Source organism: Nicotiana sylvestris, chromosome 8 (assembly GCF_000393655.2).
Source record: "Nicotiana sylvestris chromosome 8, ASM39365v2, whole genome shotgun sequence".
Classification (NCBI taxonomy): Eukaryota; Viridiplantae; Streptophyta; class Magnoliopsida; order Solanales; family Solanaceae; genus Nicotiana; species Nicotiana sylvestris.
Genome location: NC_091064.1, coordinates 18,240,111 through 18,252,499, shown reverse-complemented (window position 1 = coordinate 18,252,499; position 12,389 = coordinate 18,240,111). Strand labels below are relative to the sequence as shown.

At 33.3% G+C, this 12,389-nt stretch overlaps 1 long non-coding RNA gene across 1 annotated transcript; it reads right to left on the bottom strand.

Annotated features, from left to right (window-relative positions):
• Positions 1-10,698: 10,698 nt before the first annotated feature.
• LOC104213842 (uncharacterized) lies at positions 10,699-11,902 on the bottom strand. Its single transcript, XR_011401723.1, has 2 exons — positions 11,689-11,902; positions 10,699-11,604 (listed from the first exon to the last, which is right to left on the bottom strand). It is a non-coding gene; the product is annotated as an uncharacterized lncRNA (long non-coding RNA).
• Between the last annotated feature and the right edge of the window lie 487 nt (positions 11,903-12,389).

Genomic DNA, 12,389 nt, shown 5'->3' with positions numbered 1-12,389 from the left:
CAGGTGGCAAACACATTGGCATTCATTTCTACAGTACGATCATGACCGGGGTGTGTTTGAAGTTAAGACCGCTATCTGCGGACACCGTGGGAATAATCTACAGACGGTGAATGAAGCCAGAAAGTTGTGTTCAAGTGGAAAATGGACCATCTACCACATGTCGTGCGCACATGCATTGAAGTGCTTTCAACAAGTTGGTTTTGGGGCAACCAACTATATTGATAGGCAATATAGTGTTGTTGCATACGTAGACACATATAGTGGGCAGTTGCAGCCATTAGGTGCTGGGCATTATTGGCCGCCGGAACCTTTTAAGATGGTATGTAACAAGGACTATTTGCGCAAGCTGCAAGTGCAAAAGAGAACACGTATACGGAACCAAATGGATATTGGTGACACTGTTTATGCGCGTAAATGTGGCACATGCTCGCAAACAGGACACGACCGTCGTAAATATCCTTCAGGTGGTGTGCGTGGTGGTGGTAATCCAGCTTCTGGTGCAAGTTCATCGAAGGTACCCAACTATCAAGGATACCCCTAGTCTTTTATTTTCGTATTGTTTTTTGTAATACGTGTCTGTACTTGTGTATGTTGCAATATCTATCAAATAAAATTATGTTCCATAATCTTGTTACATCTTATTTTTTAACATGACCTTTTGATATATTTATTCAAATATTAAACTTATTGGTGTTTGTAAAAAATAAAAAAAAATTAATATTAAAAAAAAATAATAATATGTAAAGCGCGGTATAATACTACTTTTTTTGAGTTGTCTTGTCGTTCTGAAAAAGCTGAAAACCATCTCCAAAAGTTGTTTTGTTGCAGAAAAATTTAATATGTAAAGCGCGGTATAATACTACGTTTTTTTGAGTTGTCTTGTCATTCTGAAAAAGTTGAAAACCATGTAAAAAAGTTGTTTTCTTGCAGAAAAATTTAATATGTAAAGCGCGATATAATACTACGTTTTATTGAGTTGTCTTGTCATTCTGAAAAAGCTGAAAACCATGTGAAAAAGTTGTTTCGTTTCAGAGAAATTTAATATGTAAAGCGTGGTATAATACTACGTTTTATGTGAAATCTTGCCTATAAATAACGGGCGCATTCTAGTTATTTTCTGTGCTTAACAATAACAAATAGCAAATATTTCCATAAAACCAAAGTTTCTCTTTAAGAAATGTCTCAACAACCCCTTTATGTCCCAAAGTGCTATTGCGGAGAAAAATACAGTTTGTACAATTGGTGGGAAGAAGGTGGAAGCCGCTACTGGGCGTGTATGAAAAAGTTTGACATGCAACCCGACGAGCCTACATGTGATTTTGAGGTATGGATATATGAACCATGTGAGAAGAAATACTACAAAGAGAGAATTTATGATTTTCATAATTTGTGTACGAGGCAATTGGAAAGAGAGTGCCGAACCAACCAAGAAATTGAGGAGTTGAAGGTGAAACTCAAGGAGGTAGAAGAAGAAGAAAAAATCTAGAAGACCAACTCAAGTGGTTGGATCAGAGAGTAGTAGCCGGTCGTGACTAAACAGTGGCTTGTACGTGTTGAGCGCAGTAGTGTATCTTTATGTTTCCCTTGTCAAGTGTTTTTATTAGTTGTACTGTTTGTTTTTTGTTATGTGTATCTTTAGGTTTGCTATGTTTGTGTTTGTATTGTCATGTTAAAATAAAATTGTTGTTCAAATTTTGTTACAATAAAAATGTTGTTAAAATAGAATTGTTGCCATTATTTACATAATGTAGTATTTTCTTCATAGAATTGTTCAAATATTCAACTTATTGGTGTTACTAAGGAAGACCAATCTAAAAATAAAAAAAAATATATTATATGTAAAGCGCGGTATAATACTACGTTTTTTTGAGTTGTCTTGTCGTTCTGAAAAAGCTGAAAACCATGTGAAAAGCTGTTTTCTTGCAAAAAAATTTAATATGTAAACCGCGGTATAATACTACGTTTTATTGAGTTGTCTTGTTGTTCTGAAAAAGCTGAAAACCATGTGAAAAACCTGTTTCGTTCCAGAGAAATCTAATATGTAAAGCGTGGTATAATACTACGTTTTACGTGTATGTAAAGCGTGGTATAATACTACGTTTTATGTGAAATCTTGCCTATAAATAACGAGCGCATTTTAGTTATTTTCTGCGCTTAACAACAACCTATAGCAAATATTTCTATAAAACCAAAGTTGTTCTTTAAGAAATGTCTCAACAACCCTTTTATTGCCCAATGTGCGACTGCAGAATCAAAAGCATGATGTACGATTGTTGGGAAGAAGCTGGACGCCGCTACTGGGCATGTATGAACAAGTTTTATAGGCAACCCGGCATACCAACATGCAATTTTAAGGTGTGGATTGATGAACCATGTGAGCAGGAATACTACAAATACAAGTTGTATCATCTTCATAATATGTACGGGGCAGTGGGACAGAGAGCGCCAATCCAAGCAAGAAATTGTGGAGTTGAAGGCGAAACTCAAGGAGGTGGAAGAAGAGAAAAAAAAGCTAAAATTTAAACAATATTAATTGTGTGTGCTATAATAAATTAAATAAATAATTATTTAATTGGACTGAGTAATTATCTATGGGTTCCAGGCTCGATATTTGAGGCCCGGTAGCACCAAGTTATCCTTAATTATTATGTGTGTCAATTTCAACATTTTTGGAATTTTATTAATTTAATAAATTAAATAATTAATTTTATAATTGGCCTGAGTAATTATCAATAGGTTTCAGGCTCGATATTAGAGGCCCGGTAGCACCAAGTTATCCTTACTTATTATATGTGTCAATTTCAACATTTTTAAAATTTTGTTAATTTAATAAATTAAATAATTAATTTTATAATTGGAATGAGTACTTATCTCTGGGTTCTAAGCTCGATATTTGAGGCCCGGTAGCACCAAGTTATCCTTAATTATTATGTGTGTCAATTTCAACATTTTTAGAATTTTGTTAGTTTAATAAATTAAAAAATTAATTTTATAATTGGGCTGAGTAATTATCTATGGGTTCCAGGCTCGAGATTTGAGGTCCGGTAGCACCAAGTTATCCTTAATTATTATGTGTGTCAATTTCAACATTTTTAGAATTTTGTTAGTTTAATAAATTAAATAATTATTTTTAAAATTGGACTGAGTAATTATCAATGGGTTCCAGGCTCGATATTTGGGGTCTCGTAGCACCAAGTTATCCTTAATTATTATGTGTGTCAATTTCAACATTTTTAGAATCTTGTTAGTTTAAGAAATTAAATAATTAATTATTGATTTGGACCGAGTAATTATCTATGGGTTCCAGGCTCGATATTTGAGTTAATTTGACAACTTATATTAATTTGTTAGTTTTGTAAGTTTATTTTTATAAATTAAATAATAAATTTTGTAAAGTGTAATTGGATAGAATTTGTAGTTAGTACATACTTAAACTACAAAGATTTTACGCTAAAAGGTTCTATATTTTACTACGCTAAAAGACTCTATATTTTACTACGTTAAAAAGCTCTATATTTTACTACACTAAAAGGCTCTATATTTTACTACGCTAAAAGGCTCAATATTTTACTACGCTAAAATGCTCTATATTTTACTACGCTAAAAGGCCACTATTGCATATAAAAACAACAAACATAACATACATATGAACAACAAATTAAATAAATAATTCAAGGCTAATAATTAACTATTTTTTGTCCTAAGGCTAATAATTCAATTCGGGTAAAAATAACATACAAATTAAACACAAACATAACACAAATCAACATGAAAACACATTCAATAAAATAAATATGCATATGCTCTACAATTTCAACATAAACAAAATCGAAATACCTCGATTTAAGTTTTTTGAAATAGATCCAAATCCAAATTGAATTTTTCAACCCGAAGGAAGGAATCCAAGGCTTGTGATGTGTGCGGGACCTACACTCTTCGCTTTTTGTGTACGGGTGGGGCTCAAATTTTTTTTAAAAAAATTGCGGGGGGGGGGGGGGGGGGACCATTGGGGGAAATGGCTTATGTCGTGAAGTCAAGGAAGAAGAAGGGTCCCTATAATTTATTATAGTACTGCGTTTTCCTTAAACGCAGTACAATACTGCGTTTTCCTTAAATGCAGTATTGTAATGCGTTTTCCTATAATAAATTATAGGGATTTGCAGTCCTGCAGAAGTGGGCCCAAATATTATAGGAAAACGCAGTACAATACTGCGTTTAAGTTAAATGCAGTATTGTACTGCGTTTTCCTAAAAAATATAATTTTTTAATAAAACGCAGTATAGTACTGCATTTAACTTTAACGACTAACTTTCCGTTAAAGTAAATACTGCATTTTATGTATTTATGTAAAAGATTTTTAAAACAGTACAAACGTATTTTGTGCCATTTTTGGCACTATTTAAGTTTCGGACTCCATTTCATTTTGTTCTTATCTTCACAATTAAAAAGAGACCTCATAAGATTTCTCCCTACTGATCCTCTCACAGGTGCACCTCACACACATAGCACACACACCTTTAACATTTTCTTGGAGAACACTCATTTTCCTCTCATATAAAAGACCCTCACTCAGATAATACCTAGAGGACAATAGAGGAGGAACCCTAGAGCTAAAAAAGAAAGAAAAAAAAACGCAGCAGCTGCTGCCCATCTTCTTCCTCAAAACAACTTCATCTTCCTCACTCAATAACCATGAAAGATTCATAGGTTTCACCTCCATTTCTTTTTTGTTAAACCACAAATTTCAGCCCCAAAACTAAACCCAAAAGCCACCTAAAAACCAGATCCAAACATCCATGAAAACCAGCCTTGAAGCTCCAGTATTTCAGCCATCAAAATCAGTTAAAAAACGTACCTGAAAATAGCTCCGTTTTCAGTCAAAACGACCTCTGAAATAGCAGCAAAAACCAGCTGCAAACAGCCCTGAAATCCACCTCTAACACCATCCAAAACGAGCCAAAAGATCTGCTGAAATCAGCTAAAAGAAACCGGAACAGTCGCGTTTGAATTTTTGTCGCCGGTCGAAGTCGCTAGTCTTGTTTCCGTTTGAGTCTCCTTCTGATCCGTATGGTGTTGCTTGATTTTATTTCATTTTGGAGTAACGATTGTTGAGCTGTATCCATTTCATGAAGAAGGTCGTCTTCTCAGTCTATTGACAGAATATTCATATCAAAGGTTCATTTCCTCTAATTTCTTGTTTGCATTAGATAAATGCTTCAGTTTTGATTTAGATGTGTTTAAATGTTTCATTATTGTTTCTTTTTTCTTTTTTTTTTGATTAGAATTAGTTTCTCAAGTAACAAAATGTTAGCTTCTCACCTATGTTGTTAGATTAATATGATTTGAGAAATCCATGTTAGACTTGAACGTAAATAAGTCATTATTTTAAAGGAAGTTCACTTTTTTTTCAATAATTTTTATATTAGCATTTTATTCCTTAGTTGATGTTTTGTTTCTATTTTGAATTATTTTAATTTCTTGTTTCATGAAACAATATATGGCATTAAGTTCAAAATTATTTTAGTTATCTAATAAAAGCTGAAAAATTGAGCCTTACGCTAAAGAAACTGTGGTATATTAGAGCCATTGGATCTTATAAATTTAAAGTGAGATTAATGAGATTTTGGGCTTTTAGATTTAATAAGTCACGGCAAGGATTATGATACGGGCTCAAATATAAACTGGGTGAAAACTAAAAATCTACACTGCATCACCTTTGCCACAATAATTCCATAACTCCACGGCCTTACAATAAAGTTCAAAGTAGTTAGGAAAATAATTCATGAACATCGTAGTTTGCTTTAGGTGCGTAATTAAATCATCACGGCTATGGGTACGGTTCCCACGACAGGGTCGTGATACATAATCTCCAATTCGGGTATGCATTTCATGTGACCCGACCACAACTTCGAACATTAATAAAAAATAAACGTATTGCAAATTGCGAGTGCATTTCATATGATGCGATTTGCAATGTGCACCCAAACGGCAAGTGTATGACAATCGTAACTTGTTCAAGAAATAAGTCCATAAATCCTAAAAGCGGTTTAAAAAATAATAAAAGCGATTATAAATTTAAAAACGCACAACAGGTTTAAAACAAGTAGTAAATCAGATAATTAGGCCAATTTTAATAGTTTAAGAGACCGTGCTCGAACCACGGAACCCGAAAATGCCTAACACCTTCTCCCGGGTTAACAAAATTCCTTACTTAGAATTTCTGGTTCGCAGAATTTTGAATAAAGTCGAAATTTCCTCGATTTGGGATTTAAAATAAACCGATGATTTGGGACACTAAATAAAATATTCCAAGTGGCGACTCTGAAATAAATAAAATAATCTCATATCGATTAATGTCACTTTAGTTGGAAAACTCCCTTATATATCCTCTCGGGTGGTAAAAGGGGGGTGTGACATCAAGGGTTTAGATGAAAACCTAGGTTTTGTAAAAAAAAATGAGATTTGACCACGAAAATGGTTATGTAATTTGGTAAAAATCATATATTTGACTTCATAAGGTTATAGGTAACAATTTTCTTCGAAAATTTCAAGAATCCGGGCACGTGGGCCCGGTGATGAATTTTAGGAATCTTACATTTAGGGTTGGGTAATCACCTTAATAGTTGGACTATGAATTTTTGAACATGTGTTGATTAGTTTATACATTATTCAATTAGTTTTGGATTGTTCCGCACTGAATCGGAGTGAGGTGAGTCTCCTTTCTAACCTTGTAAGATGGAATTGTCCCCATAGGTGAATTAATTGGATATGTGCTTCTATTTGTGGGGGCTACGTACGCACGAGGTGACGAGAGTCTGTGCGTAGCTACTATTATGCTTAAGTCCGGGTAGTTTAGGACCCAAAAGCATGCTTTACTTGCAATATTTGAAATCTTGCTGTCAATTTAAAAATGCTTAAAACATATCGAACATGTAAATGATTTCTAAAAGACTATTCGTCGTTTCTTGATTTTTAAAAGAGAAATTGTCTTTTCTTGGATAATTTGCTCCTTGATGAGTTCTTGATTGACTGTTTGAATGTGTTTATATATTGTGGAACGGGCCGAACGCCTAGGTAGATTAAATAGATGCATCTATGGTTAGCGTCATTCGACCCTCTGGCAGTGCACATTTTAAATATTGTTGGATCGGACCGTGCGACCTCGGCATGATTTGCGCATGCTTGTATTGCTTGCCTTGAGATTCATAGATGTTCATATTTATTCTCCCTGGCCTGAGATAAATGTATAAATGATGAAAATGAATTTGAAAATTTTCTCTAAACGAAAGAATTGGTTACTTGCCTCATGCTATTGAGTTTAAAATCATTTTAATGAAAATCCCCGATTTTCTATTTTATTGGTATTATTAATATTGGACCCCTAGTAAGTGTAAAAGTCGACCTCTCGTCTCTAATTCTTCGAGATTAGACGGGATACTTACTGAGTACACGTTGTTTTCGCACTCATGCTACACTTGCTATGCATTTTTGTTGTATTGGCACATGTATCTCTAGTGGCCTAGTGGACGTAGCAGCATGGTTGATACAGAGACTTAGGTGAGCTGCACTTCTCGAGACGGCCCGCAACCAGCAGAGTCTCTTTCAGATTACTGTATTTACTTTCTGTCCAATTTGTATTCTGGACGGTTGTTGTATTATATTGTTTCCTAGAGATAGTTTATGCACTTGTGACACTGGGTTCTGGGATGATTTTGGGATTATTGAATATTAAGTTTTTTAAAGACTTCATGGTTATTTATGTGAATTTCATTATTTATTGTTTAATGTATAAAGAAAATAATTTCAACAAATACTAAAATTGGAATTTAATTAACTTCTTGGTGTTGGCTTGCCTGACAGTGTGTCCGGCGCCATCACGACCCTTAGTGGATTTTGGGTCGTGACAAGAACTTTCTAGTTCTTTAATATTTACCCATGTGAATTCTCTTTTATTTTTTGCACATCATACTTAAATTAACATGGCTAAATCAATTATGTCAACTGAATAAATTATCAATATTGATAAAATTCAGATTTACGCCATGACGTGTGCAATATGATATGAGTTTTTATATCAATAAACATCCACTTTATTGTGGTATTCTTTTATTTGTGTAGTACAAACTGGAGAATAAAGCGGATAGCTTTTCACATACATATTACCCTGCTACAACTTGTAGTAATAGAAGATACTAAATCTTTCCTTTATTTATAGTATAAATATAACCAACCGCTTTCGTGAATACTTTTGAAACTAAATAAGTTTCTTTCAGACTTACTACAACACAATATCTTATTGATAATCAATTCTATTTCTCCAAAATAGTGGTAATTGGCTCTTCTAGAGCACTCAATTAATTTTGTATTACCACATATTCATCAATATCCATATTGTCATATATCTCTTTCAAGGAGAAAGTTATACCATTATGGTCATGGTCAAAAATTATATGCAAGATATGTTTCTTGCATTATTATTGTCCTTTAATAATCACATTGCCAAAATATTTTGGCGTACAATAGGTACGTGACCAATGACCATTCATGCAATAATAATGACATTATTTTCTTATATCATCTCAAACCTCCTTCTAGAGGTGAGTGTGGTATATTCGCTACCACTAGCACGTTCATATTCTTTGAAGAATGAATATGTATTCATAAAACACATGTTGTCACATTCAAATCATGAATGGACCATAATCATTTATATGTGCGTTACAAAATCTCATGTCAAATCGATGACAAATATTACTTTCACAGAGTGAAAGACTATTTTGAGAATCCACAATGGTGACGATTATAATTTCGTCTATTACCACGTCCACATTTATTGATACCTTCACGGTAATAATTTTGTCTTCTTTCAGACTTATTACATATTGCTACTACATTCTCTTAACGGAATGAGAATGAAGCAAATTCAATGGGACGAGTTTCCACTTCTTTGCTCACAATCATACATGAATTTGATCATGACAAGACATAGAAATTTTACCACTTTGGGTGATTATGATTTCTTTCAAACTCCATTAGAGTTACAATCAAAATTTATCGTCTTTGCTTGTATTTATAATCAAATTATAGAATGTCAAGAATTTAAAAGAGAAAAATAAAGTAAAATACTTACTTTAAATTCAGAATTTAATTATGAAGGAAGTTCATGAAACAATTGACAATTATTATGCTCAATTCCAAAGCTTCTACTCAATTGGTTAGAGTCTCGTGGTGATAACGTGTGATGAAAACAATAAAAGAAGAAGAACAATATTGCAAAAAAAGAGAGAGAGGGGAAATTCTTATTGAATTTTGGGATAAATTACAATGGAATATAACCCTCTATTTATAGGAAAAGGGTGACTTAATCACCAAGTAATAAACCCTAGAATCTCTCTAAATATAATCATTCACCATAAATAAAATTCTATTTATAACAAACCAAATATTTTTAATTTAAGCGCCGGAGAATATATAATACTACCAATATTGAGGAGGACACTACGTTACGCTCATTCCTCGACTCATCTGAGTGGATTTCTTCCTTGATACTAATAAATAAATGGCGAAGGCAGACACAACAAAGGTAAATTCAAATCCTTGGGCATACTCTCCTTTTCTTTTCCCCTGGGTAAGGGTGTACAAAGAAAACCGATAAATTGTACCAAACTGATAATTCGAGTAAAACAGGAAAAAAAAATTCGATTATGATTTGGTTTGGTTTAGAGAAAAAAAATCCGGCCATAATTGGTTTGATTTGATTTTAACCAAAAAAAGTCAAACTGAAACCAAACCAACCCGGCATTACATATATACAAGTTTTAAAAATATTTTATACATAAAAATAATTATTGTAATATAGTTTATAAATATTTTTAAACTTTTTCATAGTTCTTTCTTTTAATGTATTATTTCAACCTTCCACTTAGATTTTTTGAATGATCAAATATGTTTTATAGCCCATAAAAGTTAGTAACTCAAATAAAGCCCAAAGCAAAATCAAATTAATACTAATGCTAACAAAAAAAATTCAATTCAATACTAGAAATGACAATAGTATTGGATATTTACTTTTTTAGTTTTTGATTGGTTTAAATAGTGAAAATGCATAACTTACTTTTAATATTATTTATCGTATAATTAATACTTAATACTTATTAGTCGTACCTATTTTAATATGGCTTAATACTTTTAAGTTATGTTTATTTTATTATGGCTTAATAATTATCAATATTTATTTTATGCTATTTTGTTGAGTATTTTAGAATAATCATGACTCATCTCACATTATTTTATATTATTTTATTGGGTAACATCTTATATGATTTTATCCTACTAGGACCTAAGAAATATTAGAGCACAAATTATAAATTTTATGCTTTGAAGATTTCATTGGAAAAATTCGAAAACCCGAAAAAATCGAGAAAAATCGAGATTGAAAAATCGGACTTTGTTGGTTTGAATTGGTTTTTAAAAATCCGAGATAATTGATTTGGTTTGATAATTGAAAAATCTGAACCAACCCAGCCTATATGCACCCCTACCCCTCGGTTATAAAGACTTTCAACTAATTCGGATTTATATTACTTAAGGCACATTAAATGGGAAGCATTCCCTATCACATATTTTTTATTCTCAAGACACGAACTTAACACTTATTAAAGGCAGAGGGATCATATGTATTCCATTACACATCCTCGGTGATGTCATAATTGTTCTCTTTTTTTTTTGTCTAAATAGGTTGCACGATACAAGTTGTAACATCTTAATTACAGTGGATCCACAATATCAATACACATACGCCAAAAATAAAATAAGAGAACTCACCGCAGAAATGTTCTCAAACTATTACGTATAAGATAAAGACTAACAATAGCAGTAACTGGTTAGTAACCAAAGCTACACAAGTCGACCACTGGAAATATCTACATTTTTATGAAAAAGTAAAGTAGCCTGTGCCATCATGTACTGCCACCACATAATGCGTACACTTGTTACTGCTCCATCTTCACTTGAGAAGCAACATCATCACCCATCTTCACTGCAAAAGCTTTATATATCATCACCCATCTTCACTGCACTGTATCTGACCTATCTGGGAGCACCTTACTCCAAGCAGTGTAATCATCCTCATCCTGATCAAGTCCAAGCATCCCATAAGGCGGTATCCCCTCCAAAAGCTCCAATGAGGCAAACCCTCCAGTTGAAACATGGGTCATCTTCTCCGCTAGCCCCATTTTTTTAACAGCGGCAACAGTACTGCTTCCCACTATGATTGTTATTGCTTCTTCTACATTTGCCAACTTTTTGGCAATCCCCTCTGTTCCATGGGCAAATTCGGCAATCTCGAACCCTTCCATTGGTCCATAGTTTTTGCTTCATCTAGCACTCTGCTAAACAGACTGACAGTGTCTGGTCCAATATCTAACCCCATAAAATTTTTATGGTAGAAAGAGCGTCTCGGATTCTGGTCTCATCACGGATGCTCAAGTCGTCATTCAACGGAACGTCCAGATCAACCTTCACTAATACTTTCTTACCCATCAGATGTTCTTTTTTCAGAGAAGACACACTCTTCTTCACCAGTGGCCCATAACGACCAAGTTTCTGAAATACAAGTGGATCAGACCTGTTCAACGATCATATATATAGAAAGCAGATAGCTAAGTAAATGAATATTTAAATACTCACTTCCTCCCACATTTGTCGCCTGGAGATATGCCAACGTCGATCGAATAAATCCATGTTAGATCACCGAAACAACTGAAAGGATGAAAAGGATTTTAACGTGGATATATATATATATGCTGCCAACGGGTTAGGGTTTCCCGACAAGACGGCGTCGTTCCGTAAACCTTTTATCATAATTGTTCTCTCATTGCAGTAAGAAGTAAGAACCTTGATATGTGACTAGAAACCCAAAATTAAAAGCCAAGTCGACAAGCTGGCCCTGTATCTGACACTATTGTTGACATTATCACAACTTTGATGCTTCTTTTTTTCTCGTATATTTATGGACCCGTATCTTATATATTTGGGTTCACAAAATTTTGAGATTCACACAATTATGAGACAAAAAAGAGTGTCAGACTCACAAAATAAAATATTTCGTGTGCATGATGCATCATAATCAAATGGTCAACTTTTCACTAAATGCTTTTTGAAAAAATTGGAGTCAAAGAGTTGAAATTAAATAGGATGGCCTTAAAGTCCATGGTCGGCCCTTCCCTTTTAATGTCAGCTTGTCGACGAATTTTTGGCTTAGATGATGTAGTTGGTTACTTGATGATACAGTGATATGGATTGCTTTAAATATTTCGAATAAAGTTTAATTTATATATATACCCATAGTGTAAAATTATTTGTACAATATTAGATTATTTTTAAATGTT